We start from the raw sequence: 22980 nt of genomic DNA, 5'->3' as shown, positions 1-22980 counted from the left end.
TTTGCAGCACAGTTTCTAGAATTCTGGAAGTTGTGTTAATTGTAGGGGAACTTCCTCCAAATTATCTTAGTTGCCTACGAAGCTGATGTGTGAGAGATTCTTAGGTGGACCCATCCCTGCTGGTAACACAGCTCCTGTGCCTGGTGCCCAGGAGCTTGCCTACGGCTGCCGATTCTCTAACATTTCTATCTTCAAAACTCATGGTAGTTTTTTTCACTGGAGGAATCTTTTCCAGGGTCTACTGTCTAGAGATTCTGGGAAAGTATGTATTAGCTTTCTTCCTGAAAACAACTTATCTACCTAATAAACTTCAAAATCTATAAAGAAGAAAGAAAACCAAACAGTTTATTACAAGGAAGTATGGACAAATTCAACATTAGTAAGAAAATTGTAACATACTCAATTGCAGTTGGTGGAATATTTAAGAAAAAAAAAAAAAGAAAAAAGAACAGCAGACATGAATGCTATTTCTTTTATTGTTATTATTTATATTCTAAACCAAATACAACTAACAAAGTTTGAACTCCCAAACATGGCTGTGCTGTACTACCTCATTTAATATGAAAAATAACCCCCATGACAATCACCATTGTGCAGTACTAAACCAAAGCTTTCTCCATTAACCAATATAACAGTCAGTAAGAGTTTTGTTGTTGTGGTGGTTGTTGTATACTTTTTTGTAAAACACACCTTGAATTTTATTTTGAATTAAAATAACTGTATACTTTCACAGGTGAATTTGAAAGAGGAACTTGTATTATGTCTTCCAATAAATTTTGGAGCTTGTTCTAATATCCATATTATTTCTGTAATAAATAAAGTTCATTTAAAAACTGGTTTATTTCAGTATGCATCATTAAACCAAAAGACACGTTATATTTACTCATAACAAATTTTTTAAAATCAATTTCTAAAAGCAGACAATCAATGGGAGTAGGCCCAGACTCTACACTTTGAGGCTATAGTTCTGCTCATCTCTTTTCATAGTTTCTTTTAAATATGATTTATGAAATTTTATTATTTTAAGCAAAAATTATACTTGTTCACATTTGACTATGCTTTATTTCTCTAATATGTCATGATAAAATATATTTTTTAGCATTTTGCCAAATTATTTGAAACATTTATATATCTATAGAATAATAACAAGACAATAATTGAGGAAAGTTTAGGAATGTCATGATCTCAGAAATGTAAAACCTTGAATCATTTCCCTATTAGAAATAAGATACTATTTATATCTTTATGGAACAGTGTCAGTAGCATAGCCTCTGACAAAGTAAATTATTTTTGCAGTTTTTCGTTTTTTGTTGATTGATGGATATATGCCATTAGATAAATTATTTAAGCAATGGCATTACTACAAGTAGGACAAGTATAAGTCAAAGAATAAAGGCATCTGTAATTTGCACAATAAATTATTAACAGAGCATTTGTGATTTGATTAAGGACTCATTTATAAGCATGGGCCATTTCTTAAGTGATTCATATTAATAAAGATCGAAAACCTTAATCAGATATTTAGAGTATAATGTATGACAACATGTCTGTTTCGACCTTGTTTTCTCAATCAATCCCATCTTGTATTGATTTTAGCTACTCTGAATGCCAGCCCAGTGTTAATTATAAGTTAGCCAGTGAGGTCATCAGCCTTTGCCTTGACCCCAGATGACTTGGTAATTCAAGTTTTCTTGGTCCATATATGGTATCTATATACAAAAAAATATATATTTGTAACTTGTTATACCTTCCATATTCTTTCCAATCCCTAGGTTTATGGATTTTGGTCATATTCTATTGTACTTGTAAACTAGTGAGTTTTATTTTATTTTATTTATTTATTCATGAGAGAGAGAGAGAGAGAGAGAGAGAGGCAGAGACATAAGCTGAGGGAGAAGCAGGCTCCATGCAGAGAGCCCAATGTGGGATCCTGAGAGTCCTGAGAGTCCTGAGATCCTGAGAGTCCTGAGCCAAAGGCAGAGGCCCAACCGCTGAGCCACCCAGGCGTCTCAACAAATTGGTGAGTTTAATGCTGGTGCTCACACTTTCTCTGGACCACCTTCCAAAATGTGCTTCAAAATTTAGCTTTCAAGATTAAGTATTCCCTTTGAACCTCTAATTTGAGTCTTGAAATTTGATCATTTGATGAAAGTGAATCAATATTTGGAGCTCTATTTTGTCTTTATCATTTTATCTCCTTTATTATTTCTTAAATCACTCTAGAAAAATCAAATTTTTTAAAATAAAAACATGCATATATGATGATGATTATTAATATTTACATATTTATATATACCACTGAAGGAAGAGAAAGAAAAAGAAAAACAGAAAGATAAAGAAAAGGGAAAAAAAGAAAGTTTCATGCTTTCAAATATAAAACATTGTAAATGTGAAGTCTTAAGTTAGGAAGATTTATTATCCTTGGACCTAAATTAGGAAAAAGCAAGATATCTTAAATAATAACACATCTGTTTTTTCCTAATGTAGTTTCATTTAGATCCTATTTCATTTACAGTTTATCCATATCCATTTTCTCTAACACTATTAATAGTCCAGGACAATAAATTATTCTCTTAATATGAAAATTTCTGTTTATAAAGTATCATTCCACAATCATTGAGAAATGCATCCCCAATTTTTTTTATCTAGTATTAAATGGACTATTTATTTTCCTCTAGGTCTTTGTTTTATCTATACAATTTCTGCTACTCATAGAAGAATAGAAATAGTATCTCCTACTTGGCAGATCTTAAGGAGTTGATAAACACAGATTTGATGTATTTGAGGTATATGAGAAATTAGAAATGATGTTTTTTTCAGACTTGGAATCCCTTTCCATATTGAAATCTAACCCTTTTCCCCATGCACAAATATGACTCTAACCTATCTCTGTGCTTGGAAAAGCAGTTGACAAGGACAAAAAAAAAATAATGAGGGATAAGAAGTCATGAGAAAAATCCACAGCACCACTAAAAGTATAGGAAGATAGATTCTTAGGATGGGTGTATGGTTAATGAGTGTGGTCACTCCTCTCCCATCCTTCACAGAAATGAAGCAAGGGACTTTTTTTGATGATGAGAAGTGAAGGATTGTAAACATGAGAATGAAATTGGCAAAGACTCTCTCTTTACTAAGTGAAATTTGGGGCTTTTTTTGACATAGTAGCTTTCAGAACCTCATTTATTAAGGCAGGCAGGAGAGGAGATGGTAAAGAAGTGCTATTCAAAAATTGTGTGCTCCTTATGCTATACCTCTTGAGAATGTATGAATGATAAGGAGAACCACTGGAAAGCGGGAAGAAAACACTTTATTTCGATAACTAGCTTTATTTTCCTGGACTATTATTCATAAAAATTACCATTTAGTCTACTTTTAAACACATAGTATTTTGTTGTTATTAAGAGATACTTAAAGAGAAAACTTGAATCCTATAACCAGAAAAAAATATTAGCCATAAAAAGCATAATTCATTCCTGATCATGTTCCGTTAGTTTTAGTTGTTCTAGAAACTCATAGATTATAATCTCATGTCTTAACAGAGAGCAGTGCCCACTGGAGTGCTGCTCAGTTGATGAGTACATTTGAAAATCACATTCAATTTTCTATAATATTCCCAACTCAAGAAATTTAAAACCATGTGCTAGTGAAAATAAATTCCCTAAATGCTTTAGAACAAACAGACCACTAGACATAATAAACTTCTGGAATAGATTCAAAAAAACTTAAGAAATATTTGATTCAAAAAACAAAAGCAAAAAACAAAAACAAAAGCACTGCATTATATATAAAATGTAGTATGAATTCTTCATGCCAATCTGTATATAATATACAAGCAATATGTGAAATATGTGAGGAGTTCCAGGAAGTTGAAAAGAAATCTACAAACATGTCTTGTTTTTTGTTGTTTTTTTTATTTATTTATTTTTTATTATACCCTTCTTTCATATGGCTCTTATTCCCATTTTCTTTTTAGCACACATGCTATTCTATTTTTCTGGGAATACATGTATAGTACTTAGGATCTCAGAAGACCCAAAAGCCACACTCAAGAATAATTCAAAGAAGATTTTAAAAGGTGTGAACAGACAGACACCACCTTAGATAGTATTGTTCCTAAAAGTTAGTAATACAGGATTTCATTAGATCTCTGGTCCTGAAGAGATGAAGCTAAAAATATTAGTCACTTGACATGTTAAGACAAAACAGATTGTTACATTGTCAAAAGACACAAATGGTTGCCAGGTAAGGATCATCTGACAGGAACTAAATAAACTTTTCTTCAAGAGGGATGCTGCTGGGCTAAAGCAGGCCTACAGGGACGGAGTTGGAGTAATCAGTGTCCTAAGTCAACTCTCATCTCTCGCTCCTATCTCCTGCCAGGACCTTCTTTAGCCAGACCCATCAAAAACCCAGGAATGGGGAATCCCTAATGTAACTCATACATTTCAGCCTCCCTATAGTGCAGGGAGTAGAAATGTGGAGAGCGATATTTAAGAGCATCTAGAGATATCCAGTGAATGTAGATATGTCTGTGTCATCAGTATATTTCTATATGAAATCTAACTTTTTAACAAAGAAGAATAAATATATAGCTATATAGCAGAAGAAGAAAGAATTCTGCTTTAATCATAAATTATGGGCTAACCACTGTGTTAAGCACTTTAAAAATGAAATAAGTAATATTTTTCACATTTTACTTAAGGAAATAGGACAGAGAAAACAAATGGATGACTCAGGATCATAAAACTAGTTAGGACTAGAAATTCAATTTCGATCCATACCTAATTCTAAAGTACTTGCTTTTATGCACTATATGATAAAGCTCTGCTCTTTGCAACATCCCTGTTTCTCTCTGTGTTCCAGCCAAATTTGATAATTATTTGCTGGACATGTCCTGACATTTCCAATCTTTGTGTCTTGGAGGTAAAATGGTCGAGGAGGCAAAGTTCCCCTCTGGCTCTGAAGTGGATTACAAATGACTCACTACAGAGACTCATTCCTTTTTTCTAAATGTTCCCATCCCTTCAGTCAACATTATTGAGTTGATGTGTATACCATACACTGAACTAGGTAATGACATTAATTAAATAAATATTTCATTAACGGAATGCTATTTGCAATGGGTAGAGCATAAGGCATACATAGTGAAAGGAGGTGGGTTTGAACAGGTAGAAAATGGAAGGGTCATCATGAATTTTGAAAATCCCAGCATTGTATTGAGATTTGATTTTATAGACAAGGGGAAATTTTATTATTGTATTTTTAGTAGTAAGCTAATATGGTCAGATATGCATTTAGAAATATTGCCTCAAATGCAGTGAATTGAATGGGGTGATGTTTGCAACAGGAAGACCAATTTTGAAATTTTGTAAAATAATCTAGGTATGAGATGACAATGATGCATGAGAAGTGCTGGCCAAAAGAGAGATGCATGAATAAAAAGTTGTTGGAGTGAGGGTAGATGACATTAGAATATGAAGCTGTACCATTTTTTTAAAAATTATTCATTTCTTCCTTCAGCTTCTTTTTTCAAATGGAATTTACTCAATTGCTCTTTAATTAGAATATGTTGTTTTTCTCTTTGTGTTATAAAAACTATTACTTCTGACTACATAATGATACAGAGACACTGAGCTATGTATTCTTTAGTGTCTAGGCTAAGAAAAGTATTGAGTCTAATGTTGTATTCGATATTATTTGGTGACCTCTTTTCAACCATAATCCTAGAACCCAAGAGGTCATCCAATCTCCACTGAAGGAAAATTTAATCCCTCTGTGTTCTGTGTTCCCAAAATACCAGAGTACATATACTCTGAGTATAGTCCTTATCATACTGCATAAGTATTCATTTTCTTTCTGTTTTCCTCAGCAGGAGTCAGTACTGGTGGATTTTTCCTTTACAAATTATTGACTAAGATTCGGGGGAGCATATTCTATCTTAACCTGGACTTTGGAACCACACAACCATGGTCCTGTTATTTGTTCAGTGATTAGCTCCTCTGAGTCTCAGTTCGATTCTAAATGAAGATAATAGCACTTTCCACTATGTTGTGGATGAAGTAAAATAATGTATATTAAGGTCTAAGCAAACTACCCAGTACCATGTAATTAATTAATAGATTAAAATAATCACTATTATCCTTTTTCAGCATAGTTTTGGAGACCTATAATGAATATTCTGACAAATGAATAATAATAGCTAAAATGTTAATACCAAATGTCACACACAAATCTAAGCAGTTTTCACAAATTGACTTCTTTAATTCTACAGCAAACCTAGATATTATGACTGTTATGACAGTTTTGCAGATGACTAAACTAGACCAGGAGTGATTTATATAATATACCCGAGTTTTACATAACCTGTTAATGACAAAGCCAGGATTAGAACCATGCCATTTATTGCCTTTCCAGAAGGAATGAATAAATCAATTTCCTTTATTCCCATAGCTACTAAAAGAAAAGAAAGAAAAACACTATCAAAAAACAAAATTAAAAAAAAAAATCATTGGTATCATTCATGCACAAATGAGGTAAAGCATGAGCCTGTTTTTCTCAATGCAGCGTTCTCTTACCAAGCTTGATCCTGGTACATTGTAAGCCTAATGAACTATTGAATGAATAAGTGCCTGTTTATAATTCATACATACAGTTAATTCTGTTTTAATTGTTTTGAATGATAATTATCATAAACAAGAACAGCAATAAGAAAATCAAACCATATGTCAAAGGATGTGATTAAGTGTCATGAACTGAGACTAGCTTGAGAGTTGGGAAGAGGGTGACAGTGTAGTAACAGAAAGAATGCCACAAGTACATCTCTCCTGCTCCTGGGATAACTTACCTTATTTCCAAATCTGCCACTTGAATCTAGTGTGATAAAATATTCTTATTCCAGAGTGTTCACGCCAACCACGCAGCATCACTACCTTCCTTTGGACAAACAAATGGTGAAATATTTGTCAGAATTTGTATGCAACGTGCCTTTTTAGCAATAGCAAGCAAATTAATTATTGTTTAACATAAAACCTCAATATTTCTTACATACACTTGTATTTTTCCAATAGTGACAATCATTTGGAGATGCTTCTGTATTTTCTAGTCAAGAAAATGGTCATGAGTTTTATCTATTCTCTCGTTTTTGTGAATTCGATTAAGATTATTAACAGAATATATGTCTGAGCACACATTCAAACTGTGTGAGCATCAGGCACTGGCAGGCCCAAGATTTCCAACTTGTTAGAAATCAGTATTCAGGGCAGGAACATTCTAAGCTTCTGCAAGAGACACAGACAGAAAATAATGCTTAGTTTATGCCACTTAGACATAAAAGAGATCACATCATGCACTGATTACATTGCTGTTTTCAGAATTCAGACAGCCTGTTTTTCTGCCTGTGATTTTATTCAGAAAGGTTAAAACAATATTAATACTTTGTACTTTGGACTTCAGACCTATGTTTATCCTGAATCTAAGCAAACAGCTCAATATGTATTGTCAACAAATATTCACTGTCCAATATCCTCAAACTGAAATTTGAGAAAAACAGAATTTTTTCAGTTTCCCTCCTTCATGAACATAGTGAAAAAGGTATTTTCAGTTCACCCTTTGCCCGTACCATTCAACACACCAAACATATAAGAAGTATAATTGTAGTTTCTAATAAGTCTTCCCTGAACAACTATTTATTCTGATACTCTGCTGATAGAATTGTAAAGACCAGTGATTTCTGACTTTAAATAAAACTGAACATCAAGTGACCAAGCATTTTCAAAGATTGGTAAATAGGAGAATTTGGTGTAGTTTTAAAGCTACTTTCGGTTGGCGTACTATCAAATGAGCAAACAAATTAGTGTCAAGGATATATGCAAGATATGGTTACAAGGGAGTGAACAAGTTATTTGTTGTCAAGGAAGCAAGGCACAAATCCGATGGTCAGTGCAGCCCTCACAATGTTGGCACAGATGTTTAGAGATGTGGTCTTGCTGCCTCTTACCACATTGGACTATGAGAGATACTGTATCATTCCTCAGATACAACTGCCTCCATATAAGGCAATTTCCTGCATCATCAAAGGAATATTTCTGTATTCTATTTCTTTTTTTTTAATATTTTATTTACTTATTTATGACAGACACAGAGAGAGAGAGAGAGAGGCAGAGACACAGGCAGAAGGAGAAGTAGGCTCCATGCAGGGAGCCTGATGTGGGACTGGATCCCGGGTCTCCAGGATCACACCCTGGGTTGAAGGTGACACTAAACCTCTGGGCCACTGGGGCTGCCCTCTATTTCTTTCTGTACCATTGGATTGGAACACCTGGACATAGCCAATACTGTGCCAGCGACCTACGACTTGTCCATTTCATATACTATCCTCTCCAACTATAAGATTTTGTGATCAGGACACCCAGTCAGTGCTCACTTCAGAAAAATTTAAAAGGAAAGTGTGATCTCACAATGAGGTATGGAGGAAAGTATATGGAATACAAATCAGAAAACAGCTCTGCTTCTTGTTAACTATGTATTTTGGACAAGTTAATTAGCCTGTCAGAACATCAGGTTTTTCTACAATGGGAATAATCAGAAAGCCTACTCTATATTTCTCATTGGGTTTCTGGGAAGGATATATATCATCATTAGCATAAATGCAGCACTCTGTAAATTCCAAAATGTTTTATTTATGCTAGGTTTGGTATTACTGCCTCAATGAGAGCAAATAAACTAGTTCTAGTTCTTCCTCTGTGAGATTAGAAAGGGAATTTAACAAGAGTCCCAGATTTGGCAGACATTCCTAGTAGCCCTCACAATATCCACCCTTACCCCCATCCTCACCTTTCAAAAATTAATGGACTTGATTTAAAGTTCATAGAAAATTTGAGCAGAAAGTACTGAAGTTCCCATATACTTCTTCTCACCCCCAAGGCTCTGATGTGTTATATTTGATACAATTGATGAACCAATATTAATATATTAAGTGAAGTCCATAGTTTACATTAGAGTTCATTCTTTGTGTCGGATAGGGTTTTTTTTGTTTGTTTGTTTGCTGAATGCATGATTTAATGTTATCCACAATTACAGTATTATACAGAATAGTTACAGTACCCTAAAATTTTGAATTCCACATAGTCATCCCTCCCTTGCCCAAAAGCGTAACAACCATTCATCCTTTTACAGTGTCTATAATCTTGATTTTCCCAAATTGTCATGTACTTGAAATCATACAGTATGTCATAGCCTCTTCAAATGGGCTTCTTCCACTTACAAATTTGTATTGAAGGTGCCTCCATGTCATTTCATAGCTTGATAGCTATTTCTTTTAATCATTGAGTAATATTCATTTGCATGGATATATCATTTCATTTATTCATTCACCTGTTGAAGAACATCTGGGTTGCTTCCAAATTTGGGCAATAATGAATAAAGTTACAGTAAACATTCATGTTTGAAATTTTATGTAGTATAAGTTTTCAATTTACTCAAGTAAATACCTAGGAATACGATTACTTGATTATTTAGTAAGACTAAAGAACTGCCAAACTCTCTTCTAAAGTGCCTGTGTAAATTTGGATTCATCTAGCAATAAATTAGAATTCCTGTAGTTCCACAAACTTGTCAGAATTTGGTGTCAGTGTTTTGAATTTTAGCCATTGTAATAGGTATGTAATGGAATCTCATTGTTATTTTTTTTTTAATTTTTTATTTATTTATGATAGTCACACAGAGAGAGCGAGAGAGGCAGAGACACAGGCAGAGGGAGAAACAGGCTCCATGCACCGGGAGCCCGATGTGGGATTCGATCCCGGGTCTCCAGGATCGCGCCCTGGGCCAAAGGCAGGCGCTAAACCGCTGCACCACCCAGGGATCCCTCTCATTGTTATTTTAATGTGTACTTCTCTAATAACGATGGTATTGGCATATTTTCGTATGCTTACTTACCAGGTATTTATCTTCTTTAGTGATTCATCAATTCAGATCCTTGTCTGTTTTTTGTGTTCCTAAATCTTTTTAAAAATTTTTATTTTATTTTTACATTTAAATTCAGTTTGCCAACATATAATACCCAGTGCTCATCATATCATATGCCCGCCTTAATACATCACACAGTTACCCCATCCCCCACCCCTTCCCCTGTTGTTCTTTATCTTAATGTTGATTTTTAAAAGATTTTATTTATCTGAAACAGCACAAGCTGGGGGAGTGGCAGGCAGAGGGAGAAGGAGAAACAGGCTCCCCGCTGAGCAGGGGAGCTAGATCCCAGGACTCTGGCAAAGGCAGACACTTGACCAACTGAACCACCGGGGTGCCCCTTAATGTTGAATTTTAAGTTATCTATAAGTCTGGATCTGAGTCATTTATTAGATATATGATAGATATTTTAGATAAAGATAACAGATAAAAATAGATATTTTTCCTAGTCTGTGTCTTGACTGTTCTTTTAACAGCATCTTTCACAATGAAGTTTTTGTTTGTTCATTTGTTTTTTTTTAATTTTAATGAAGTCTAATGTACCATTTTTTTCCATAGGTCATACTTTTGCATTGTATCTAAAAACTCGTTGCCAAATCCAAAGTCACCTAGATTTTTTTCCTATATTATCTTCTAGAAGTTTCATAACTTGCATTTTACATATAAGGCTATGATCCATTTTGTATTAATTTTTATGAAAGGTGTAAGGTCAATATTTAGATGCATTTTTTTCATGTGCACGCAGTTTTCTCAGCACCATTTGCTGAGAGAACTATCCTTTTCCCATTAGGTTGTCTTTGCTCTTTTGTCAGAGGTAAGTTGACTGTATTTGCATGAAACGGTTTTGGAGCTCTCTATTCCTATCTATAGAATTATTTGTCTCTTCTATCACTAATACCACAGTGGCATGATAACTACCACATTTTAAGACTGGAAGCCTGGAGGGGAGGAGTTATAATGGAGGAGTAGTGGAGGAGGACCTTCTGCTTGCCTTGTTCCATGAACACAGATAGATAATTATTAAATCATTCTCAACACCCAGGAAATCATTCTGAGGACAGAGAGAACAAACTAGAAGGAGAAAAGAAGCCACATTGTGGAAGGTAGGAGATGCAGTGATGTGATTTGAGGGAGAAAATCTCAAGTGCTGCAGAGCGTAGGGAACCCTGATCACTGAGAGAGGAGAGAAGGAGATGAAACAGTATACAGGGAAAAGAAAGACAAAACATTTCCCCACAACCATTGACTAGGAAAACTAGAGAAGTTGATTATTGCAAGTTTTTATAAGCAGCAGAGCTGAAAGTCTGAAGCTTTAAAAGTCTGTACCATCACCAGAGTGTAGCAGTGCTCATATGGGGAAGGAAAGCAGAGGCTTGAGAGCAGACAGCATGGTCTGAGGATCCCCAGGGTCACACTAGAAGAGACAGTTCCACTTCTTGGAGTGCATTTGGGTGAGGTGTCAATGCCTCTCAAAGGACAAAAGAGCCGGAAGCATGCCATTGAATTGCCCCATTCATTAGCATAAGAGCTGAGATGCCTGCTGAGGGCAGCTAATCTAGATACCAGCTTTTTGCTACACTTTACCATAAACTCTGAGCCCCTATGTGGTTGTGCAGCTGCTTTTCTGGGACAATCTTGTACCAGCCACAGTGCAGTGAGACCCTCTCCCAGAAGATCAGCGTGGCTTCACACCATGCTAGGCCCCCAAAATTTGGAGTTTTGAAACCCAGCCATGCACCGGAGATAAAATAGGAGCACTGCGCCACCATCTGGTAGGTAGGCAACACAGACACAGACAGGGTGAAGGAAAGAACGACAGAAGCCTGGGATTGTTCACCCTTCTGTGAAGACTTCCTGAAGAACAATGAGCACAAAGTCCCCCCTCAAGGGAAGAGAGTGGGTCGGGGTCATTTTCACCCCTTCCAGCAGCACAGACGGACGTCAGTGAGCACACAGTGCACAGTGGAGGCCTTGAGCCACTTACACCAAGCTTCTCCCTCTACACTCCACAGGCCTTTTTAAACTGATAAGAACATATACTACACTTGATCTTAGCCAAAAGGCCGAGAAGCGATATCACAGGCCTTTTTAAATAGGGCAAGTGTGATTGAGAGCCAGAATAGCGGCAGGCCTCTCCCCCAGAAGACCAGCACAATCTCTCACCCATGCACTCATCATAGACTGCTACAAAGCTTCAGCTCTAGTGGAAATAGAACCAGGCACAGGCTTTTCTAGTGCACAAATGACAGAAACCTAGACAAGATGCCAAGATGGAGGAATTCATCCCCAAAGAGAAAACAAGAAGAGATCATAACCAGGGAGCTAATCAAAATAGATATAAGTACTATGCCTGAATAGAATTTTTGTTTTTTTCTGAACCAGAATTTAAAACAACAATCATAAGGATACTAGCTGGGATTGAGAAGAACATAGAAGAAACCAGAAAGACCCCTACCACAGAGAAAAAGAGTTAAAAATTAGTCCTGCCAAAATAAAAGATGCTATAACTGAGATGCAAAACCAACTGGATGCAATGACTATAAAGATGAAAGAAGCAGGAAATGAATAAGTGATATGAAGTTAAAATTCTGGAAAATAATGAAGCTTGAAAAAAGAGGAAAGGAAAAAATATTAAATCACAAATAAAGACTTAAAGGAACTCAGTGACTCCATAAAGCATAATAACATTCATATCATAGGAGTCCTGCAAGAAAAAAAAAAAAAAGAGGGGAAAGGAGGCAGAAGGTTTATTTGAGCAAATTATCACCAAAAACTTGGGGAAAGAAACAGGCACCCAAATCTAGGAGGCACATAGATCTCCCACCAAAATCAACATGTTTTGGCCAGTACCAAAACATATCAGAGTAAAATTTAAAAAATACAAACTTAAGGAGTTTACCCAAAAACAGTAAAGGAAATCCCTGACCTACAAAGGAAGACAAATCAGGTTAGCAGCAGATCTCTCCACAGGAATCTCCACAGGCCAGAAGAAAATGTCCTGATATATTTGACATAATAAATGGGAAAAAATATGCAGCCAAGAATACTTTATCCAGTGAGTCTTTCCAAATAGAAAGAGAGATAAAGAGTTTCTCAGACAAACAAAAACTAAAAGGAGATTATAACCACTAAACCAGCCCTGCAAGAGATATTAAAGGAGACTTTTTGAGTAGGAAAGAAAGACCAAAAGCAGCAAAGATAAGAAGGGAACAGAGAAAAACTCCAGAAACAATGACTTTATAGGTAATACAATGGCACTAAATTCATATCTATCAATAATTACTCTGAATGTAAGTGAACTAAATGCTCCAATCAAAAGGCAAAGAATATCAGAATGGACTAAAAAAACAAGACCCATCTATATGCTGCACACAAAAGACTCATTTTAGACCCAAAGACACCTCGAGATCAAAGATGAGAGGATGGAGAACCATCTATCACGCTTGTGGATGTAAAGAGAAAACCAGAGTAGCTATACTTACATCAGACAAACAAGATTTTAAACCAAAGACTGTAACAAGAGATGAAGAAGGGCACTATATTGTAAAAAAAAAAAGGGGGGGGGGGTTATATCCAACTATCCAACAAGTTATTACAACTAACAATTGTAAATATTTATGCTCCCAACTTGGGAACACTCCAATATATAACTCATTTAATAATAAACATAAAAAATCTCATGGATAGTAATACAATAATAGTAGAGGATATTAACACCCCACTTAGAGTAATAGACAGATCATCTAAGCAGAAAATCATGAAAAAAGCAATGGCTTTGAACAGGGCAAGATGGACTTAACAGATATATTCAGAACATTTCATCCTAACACAGTAGAATATACATTCTTTTTGAGTGCATATGGAACATTGTCCAGACTAAATCACACAATGGTTCACAAATCGGGATTCAACAAATACAAAAAGACTGAGATCATGCCATGCATATTTTCAAGCCACAATGCTATGAAACTTGAAGTCAACCACAAGAAAAAAATTTGGAAAGACTACAAATACATGGAGGTCAAAGAATATCCTACCAAAGAATGAGTCAGTTAATTGGAAAATTAAAGAAGAAATTTGCAAATACACAGAAGCAAATGAAAACAAGACAGCCCAGTACCTTTGGGATGCAGCAAAGGCGGTCCTAAGAGGGAAGTATATAGCAACACAGGCCTACTTCAAGAAGCAAGAAAAGTCTCAAATACACAACCTAATTTTGCATCCAGAGGAGCTAGAAAAGGAATAGCAAATAAAGCCTGAGTTCAGCAGAAGAAGGGAAATAATAAAGATTAGAACAGAAATAAATGACATAGAAATGAGAAAAAACAGTAGAGCAGATTGAAATGAAAGTAAAAGCTGGTTCTTTGAAATAATTAATACAATTGAATAAACCCCTGGCCAGCCTTATCAAAAAGACAAAGGACTCAAATAAATAAAACCATGAATGAAAGAGAAGAGATCGCAACCAATACCACAGAAATACAATTATAAGAGAATATTATGAAAATATATGCCAGCAAACTGGGCAATCTGAAAGAAATGAATAAATTCCTAAAAACATACAAAATGTTGAAACTGGAAGAAATAGATAACTTGAACAGACCCAAAACCAGCAAAAATATTGAGTCAGTAATTAAAAACCCCCTAACGAACAACAGGCCTGGGCCAGATGGCTCTCCAGGGGAATCCTATGGGATATTTAAAGAAGAATTAACACCTCTTCTTCTCAAACTGTTCCAAAAAATAGAAAGGAAGGAAAACTTCCAAACCCATTCTATGAAGCCAGCATTACCTTGATTCCAAAAGGAGACAAAGACCCCACTAAAAAGGAGAATTACAGACCAATATTACTGATAAACATGGATGCAAAAATTCTCAACAAAATGCTAGCAGATTGAATCCAACAGTATTTTAAAAGAATTATTCACCATAATCAAGTGGGATTTATTGCTGGGTTCTAAGAGTGGTTGAGTGTTCACAAATCAATCAACATGATATACCACATTTATAAGAAAATGGATAAAACTCACATGACCCTGCCAATACAAGCAAAAATAATTTAACAAAATACAGCTTCCATTCTTGATAAAAACCCTCAGCAAAGTAGGGATAGAGGGAACATACCTCATCATTAATGAAAACTCACAGCTAATATCATCCTCAATGGGGAAAAACTGAAGACTTTTCCTTTATAGTCAAGGACAAGATAGGGATAGTACTGGAAGTCCTAGCCTCAGCAATCAGACAACACAAAGAAGAAAAAGGCATCCCAATGGGCAACAAAGAGGTAAAACTTTTACTATTTGTAGATGACAGGATACTGTAATGTAGAAAACACAAAAGACTCTGCCAAAACATTGCTAGAACTGATAAATGAACTCAGCAAAGTCACAGGATACCAAATCAACCTACAGAAATCTGTTGCATTTCTGTACACTAATAATGAAGCAGCAGAAAGAAATCAAGCACTCGAACCCTTTTAAAGAGGCACCAAAAAAACATAAGATACCAAGGAATAAACCTAACCAAGAAGTAAAAGACCTATACTCTGAAAATTATAGAACATTTATGAAAGAAATTGAAGAGGACACAAAGAAATTGAAAAACATCCCATTGAAATAACAAATACTGTTAAAATGTCTGTACTACCCAAAGCAATCTACACTTAATGCAATCCCTATCAAAAAACCATCAGCATTTTTCACAGAGCTAAAACAAACAATCCTAAGATTTGTATGGAAATGCAAAAACTCCAAATAGCCAAAGTAATCCTGGAAAAGAAAAATAGAACTGGAAACATCATAATTCCAGACTTCAAACTGTATTAAAAAGCTTTAGTCATCAAGAGCGTATGGTACTGGCACAAAATAGACACAGCATTGGGTGTTATTCTGTATGTTGGCAAATTGAACACCAATAAAAAATAAATTTATTATTAAAAAAAGAAAATTAAAAAAAAAGACAAAATAGACACATAGATCAATGGGACAAAATAGAAAACCCAGAAATGGACCCATAACTATATGGTCAACTAATCTTGGACAAAGCAGAAAAGAGTATCCAATGGAGAAAAAAAAAGACAGTCTCTTCAACAAATTTTGTGGGAAATACTGGACAGCAACATGCAGAAAAATGAAAATGGGCCATTTTCTTACCCCATACACAAAGATAAATTCAAAATGAATTAAAGACCTAAAAAGTGAGACAGGAAACCATCAAAATCCTAGAGGAGAACACAGGCAGCAACCTCTTTGACCTGGGCCATAGCAACCTCTTACTGTACATGTCTCTGGAGGCAAGGGAAATAAAAACCAAAAATGAACTATTAGGATTTCATCAAGATAAAAAGCATCTGCATAGCAAAGGAAACAATCAACAAAACTAAAAGGCAGCCTACGGGATGGGAGAAAATGTTTGCAAATGATATATCTGATAAAGGGTTAGCATCCAAAATCTAAAAAGAACTTGCCAAACTCAACACTCAAAAAAACAAATAATCCAGTTAAGAACTGAGCAGAAGACATGAATAGATCATTGTTTTCCAGAGAAGATATCTAGATGACCTACAGACACACGGAAAGATGCTCAACCACTCACCATCAGGGAAATAGAAAGAAAAAACACAATGATACATCATACCAGTCAGAATGGCTAAAATTAACACAGGAAACAACAGATTTTTGGCAAGGGCACGGGAGAAAGAGGAACTCTCTTATACTGTTGGTGGGAATGCAAACTGGTGCAGCCACTGTGGAAAACAGTATGGAGGTTCCTCATAGCAGTACCGAGGTTCCTCAAAAAGTCAAAAATAAAACTACTCTTCTATTTCTACTTTTTGAAAGTTTATATCATAAATGGATGTTGGATTATCTTTAATGTTTATTGTATGCATTAATATGATCATAGGATTTTTTTCCTTTAGCCCGGCCAATGCAATGGAGTAGAGTAATTGATCTCTGAATGTAGAACTAGACTTGCATGTCTAGAAGAAATCCTAATTGGTTATGCTGTATAAATCTTTTTATGCATTGTTGGATTTAATTTGCTAATATTTTGTTGGGGAATATTCATTTTTGTTTATAAGAGATACTGGTCAGTAATTTCCTTTTTATATTTGTCTTTGCTGGCCTTACTATTAGGGTAATTCTAGCTTTATTAAATGAGTGAGGAAGTCTACTTTCTAGAAGAGATTTTAGAAAAATCAATATTATTTCTTCCTCAAATGTTTGGCAGAATTCACCAATGAAACACCTTAACCTAATCTTTTCTATTTTGGAATATAATTACTTGTTGATTCGTTTACTTTTAGACATCTGTACTGATTATTTCTTGTTGTTTGACTTTTGATAGATGTGTCCTTCAAAGAATTGTGCTGTTTCATCTAAATCATAAATCTGTGGGCTTAGAGTTTCTCAGAACGTTGCTTTACTGTCCATAGGATCAGTAGCAATGACCTCTCTGTCATTTCTATTAGTGTTCTGTGTCTTATCTCTATTTCTTGGTTAATCTGGCTAGAGTTTTATCAAATTTAATGATATTTTCGAAGAACCAGCTTTGGGTTACATTGATTTCTCTATTGTTCTTTCTGTTTTCAAGTCCATTGATTACTATTCTGATTCCTATTATTTCCTTTCTTCTGCTTACCTTGGATTTAATTCACTCTTCTTTTTTTTTTCTGGGTTTTCTAACGTAGAATCTATTGCTAATTTTATACCTTTATTCTTTTTGAATATGTACACTTAATGCTATAAATTTCCTTCTAACCCCTGCTTTTGCTGCCTCCCACAATATTTAATAGGTTGTATTTTTATTTTCATTTGGTTTGAAATATTTTTAATTTCTATTGAGACTTCTTGGTACAAGTGTTATTTAGCATTGTGTTGTTTCAATCTCCATGTATTTTGGAATTTTCCAGATACCTTTTTGTTATTGATTTACAATAAGACAATCTCAAACCATTGCAGTCTGAGAGCATACTTCGTATGATTATCTCTTTTAGATCTGTTTAGGTATGTTTTATATCCCAGAATATGGGATATTTTGGTGAATTTTTCCTATGAACTAAGAAAAATATTTTTTCTGCTGTTGTTGGATGAAGTACCCTATAAATACCAATTAGATCAGATTAACTGCTATCATATGCTCACTGATTTTGTACTAACTGGATATTTCAATTACTGATAGAAGGGTGTTGATGTCTGCAGTTATAATGGTGTATTGCTTTTTCCTCCATGCGGTTCTATCAACTGTTGTGTCAAGTAATTTGATGCTCTACTTTTAGGAGAATACACATTAAAGATGGTTTTGTCTTCTTGGAGAATTATCCACCTTGTCACTATGTAATATATCTCTGTATTCCTGATAAGATTCTGATAATCTGTATTTCCTTTGGATATCACTTTCCTTCAAAACCTTTTTCTAGCAGTTAGCATTTCCTAAAGATTTGATTGCAATAAATTAGCATATTACCCTTTAATCTAAAATTGTCTAACGCCATTTGTAAAGAATAATTTTGCTGGTCTTCAAGTTCTTGGTTGATAGTTATTGTTTGCTTATTTTTCTTTCATCACTTTAAAGACATTATTCCACTGTCTTATTTTGCTTATTTTTCTTTCATCACTTTAAAGATATTATTCCACTGTCTTATTTCCATAATCTCTGGTGAGAAGCTTTAAATTGTTTTATTGTTCCTCTGCAGTGTATCATGTTTCTCTTTCCATATTCACCATTTATTCTCTTGGCTTTCAAAGGTTTGCTTATTCTATGCCTAAGTGTGGTTGTTATTGTATTCATTAAGCATAAGTTTCATTAAGTTTCTTTATTCCATTAATCTATATCTTTCATCCCATTTAAACTGGACTTGGGGCTATTATTTCATCAGTGGTTTTCTTCTGTACTATTTTCATCCTTATTTTTTTTTCTAGGATTCTAATTCTAAGCATTAAATATATTTATATCAAATATATATATCTTTTAAATTTTTTTTCTATTTTTCAACTTGGTTAATTTTTATTGATCTATGCTTAAGCCCCTGTTATCTCTCTATCCTGTTATTAATTGCACCCAGTTTTTTTTTCACATATTGCATTTTTAGTTATAAATTGCTATCTTGCTCTTTTTAAAATCACATTTCTATTTTCTGTTGAAGTCTTCAATTTTCACATTCATTAAGATCAATTTTTATGTTAAATAGTTGAGAAATATTAAATTAATAGCACGTATAGATCTGTCTGTTAATTCCCATATATGGGGACATCTTATGGTTGTTCTAAATTGTCTTTTTGCTTGAGAATGAATTTTATATTCCTGGTTGTTTGATGTCAGGTAATTTTTATTATAATGTAGAGATTATGTGAATATTAAGCTGTAAAACTCTGGATTCTATGATTTATTTTATGATTTATGTATCATTTTTTAAAGAAGGAAATTGCTTCAGGTGAACATAGACTGAAAACACTTGTCTGGTGACTTTAGCCTCAGTAGAAAACTTTTGTCTTTAACTGAATTGCTTTAAGACTGAACAGGGGTCAGCCAAATATGTGGACCAAAGAGAATCTGAAGATTTTTTCTATTGTTCTTTCCTTGAAAGATTTCAGCATCTTCTATATCTACAACTTTGTCCTCTTTCCCTAGACAAGAAAAATTGCAGGTTTTCTGCTGCCATTTTATGCATCATGACAGCTTCTGTTAACTCAGAAGCAGCAAAAATTGGAAATTAACTATAAAAATTCCCTCCTTTGAGAGTAGATTCATTACCAAAGTCTGCCTGCTTCACTTTGCTTTTCAGTACCTTTACATAGAACTCTTCTGTATAGATATTTAGCTATTTCAGTAGAACTGTTGGTCTAGTAGTATCTTAGTTACTCATCTGTTATCAGGAACATTTCCAATAGACTTAACACACACACACACACACACACACACGCACACACACACACACAGTCAGTTCCATTATAGTGTTTATTTTGAAAACACAATTTTTTCCAGTGCGATTAATATATTAGGAAATAATTTGAACATAATGTGAATCTTGTGTTTTCTTATGCACCATTTCATCATAATAAACAGGACATGAAAGCATAAAAATGCACTCAATTGCACTGAGCTGATATGGATACAGGTAAGGCAGGCACAGGCACACAGACCTCAGAACTCTACTAGGTACCTCAGTTTGCTACATGAATTATGAGACACACTTATTCACATCTTGGGCTACAATTTATCCATCTCATTTCAGATACCCTTTTTCCCACCACTTCATAATTACTGAAAGCTGCAATACTTCTAACACCCACTTCAGCTTTTTTCAAAGTAAACTGCCACATTTATTGTAGTCTTTATGTATCATTCAACTATTTAAAATGTTTATAATAGTATTGTTATCTTTACTAAATTCTTACATGTGGCTTTTATTGAGTTTTATACATAACAATAATATTTAGGAACACATATGTTGTATAGACTGTAAAAGACCTTGAAGGAACTAAATGATAGGGGTGTAAATGAAGACGTATCGATTTTACACATGATTTTGCAGTTAAAAATAATGTTCTACATTTTTATTAAGCTGCATTGGCTCAAATGCTTCAAACTATACGATTACAGATAATTTAATGCAGCAGCTTTGTGTGTATATCATTTTTTTCTTCAATAGATAATAATACAATATAGAGATTTAAAAAATAAATGCATGAATGTCTCCCTGAGTAAGTATCAATATGAAGATGATGCTAGTGGATATGATTTTGAACTTAAGGACTTTACCTCTTGGCTGAAAAAAATCTGCATGTATATATCTAAATTCTTTTTCTTGTTCCCATCATAAAATAATACAGTACTGATACAAGACAAACTTGTAAAGTTGGCAAATTTTTTCCAGTATCCCATGCTTTAAGGTCTTAGCATTGTATTTGGCCATAAACCATGCAAATTGTGCCTCCTTGGCAACGCCGTATAAATTATTATTACTCAATTACTTTTCTGTAGACCAGAGAACAAATATGAGTTTATCATCCCAGTTTTTCCCCCATTTTTGTCCTCCTCGGTTTACTGAGCTGTAATACAACTATTCTCCCTTCTTCCTTGTCACTTGACTCTTTCACTGCTGAGATATGTAGAAAAGAATATGACACTCCTTATCAAAATTCACTTGATTTATACACCATTTTTGCAGTGTTTTATACATAATTATTTTAATATTGTAAATTTCTTACAGCAGAAACTTTTTTTCATTGACAGCATTAAAATAAAAGTTTGAAATACACATTACAATATTCAAAACACTGAAAACATGCCAGTTTTGAGTCTTTCCTAAAGATAGTGAGATACTAGCTCAGGTATTATGATCTGTAAGGAAATGGAGATTCAAAGAAACCTAAGAGCTTAAGGAAGGTTACTAAGATAATAAATACCACAGCTAGAATTTTAAAAGTACCAACTTCCATTGTTTGTTGTTTCTGAGACATCTAAATAATAAAACAGTCCATAATATTCCCCCTAACAAGAGCATTTCCAATAAAAAGATTACTGAATTTTGGAAAATTATTTTCATTATCAAAACATATGGGAAAAAGGAAGATGAGAGAAGGAAACAGACAAGCCATATTACACCATCTAGAAAAATAAGTTTTTAGAGATAGTAAAATCATTCTTTGTAACTTCAAATAACTGTTATTTAGTCACATTTGAACTCTGTCCTTAGCTGACCACACAGCAAGCACAAGTTTTAAATGCCAGAAATATTGCACAATAGGCAGATGCCCCGATTAGATTGAGCTTGCAAAAATAATTCTAACATGGCTAGAGAAAGTATGAGATGGCTTGTCCAAGACCTTTTCCCAGGTAATAAAGTTTGTGTTAAATACAGTGGTAGCCAAGAGGAGATGTGATCCTTTGAGTAAAATTGTATGTCATTCAGATAGTTTAAGCTAACACCCCACATGATTGTGTACAGGGTTAGGGGAGGCAATTAAACCTACAAACACATACACACTCACATCACACATATGTGTATGTAATAGTAAGGATTCAAAATGTAATCTCCAGAAAAGAAGGGACCAATATCTTTGTAAGCAATAAAAGACAATGTCCTTTGATCAGACTCTGATACCTTTGACAGTGGGCTTGTTTCAGGTGTTAGAAGGAACATATAAAGAGGCCAGGAGATGTACCTACATGAATAATACAGGGCAACAGATATTTTTTCAATACTCTATGTGAATGATAAAAAAGTACCTTATGATATTAAATATTCCCATCTGAGTTTTCCCACTAGTAGATGTTTCCTTATATTGAAAACATCCAACAAGAAAAACTTTAATAATTGACACTACTACTAACATGTTATTGATGTTTACTAACCCTACTATAGCTAATACTATCAAGGAAAAAAATAATTCTATTATACATTTTATGTAAAAACTCTAATTCAGAAACATCATATTCAATGTGCCTACATATACATAGATTTATTTTAGAGTTGCAATTATAAAGGTGTTCTTTTTAATTCTCTGAATCTTAAATTTTATTCCTAAAACTTAAAAAACGTTTTGACACAAACTATATGATTCTTAATATTTTATTCATTAACATTAGAATTTTCCAAGTTATGTTACATTAAATTCAAAATGAATTTCTAAATATCTACAAGTAGTTTTTGCCTTAGGTTTAATTATTTTCTTATGTTAAATTCTTAGTAAGGTTTAGTTGAGTCAGTAGGTATAAATATTTGTGTAGCTTGTAACATTTCCATATGGCTTTCCAAATATGTTATTCATAATTACAGTGCCATCAGTAGTTAATAATCATGTGTTTATTAAAAATCTCCCCAATATTTGCTGACAAATTTTCTAGTTTAAAAATTTATTCATAACATCATTTTATATGACTTTTAATTTTATGAAAAACTGTACTGGAAAAAAATTTAAAATAAGTTCATCATTATTTTTTAGTGATTGGCTATGTTGTTGGATTATTACTTTCTTAATTCTATTTTTAAATTTCTTATATTTATAT

The 22980-nt window shown here is 34.0% G+C and overlaps 1 long non-coding RNA gene and 1 other non-coding gene across 2 annotated transcripts in view; both read right to left on the bottom strand.

Moving 5' to 3' along the window:
- Window positions 1–6844: 6844 nt before the first annotated feature.
- Window positions 6845–22980, bottom strand: part of LOC140640984 (uncharacterized) — a 57932-nt gene continuing 41796 nt past the window's right edge. The window contains exon 4 of the long non-coding RNA XR_012037563.1: window positions 6845–6933. This is a non-coding gene — a long non-coding RNA (uncharacterized lncRNA). The remainder of the gene's footprint in view (window positions 6934–22980) is intronic.
- Window positions 11858–12041, bottom strand: LOC140642063 (U2 spliceosomal RNA). The gene has a single exon (XR_012038641.1). It is a non-coding gene; the product is annotated as a U2 spliceosomal RNA (small nuclear RNA).

This window comes from Canis lupus, chromosome 10 (assembly GCF_048164855.1).
Source record: "Canis lupus baileyi chromosome 10, mCanLup2.hap1, whole genome shotgun sequence".
Taxonomy (NCBI): domain Eukaryota; kingdom Metazoa; phylum Chordata; class Mammalia; order Carnivora; family Canidae; genus Canis; species Canis lupus.
The sequence above is the reverse complement of the archived record's forward strand: the minus strand, read 5'-3'. Positions and strand labels throughout refer to the sequence as shown.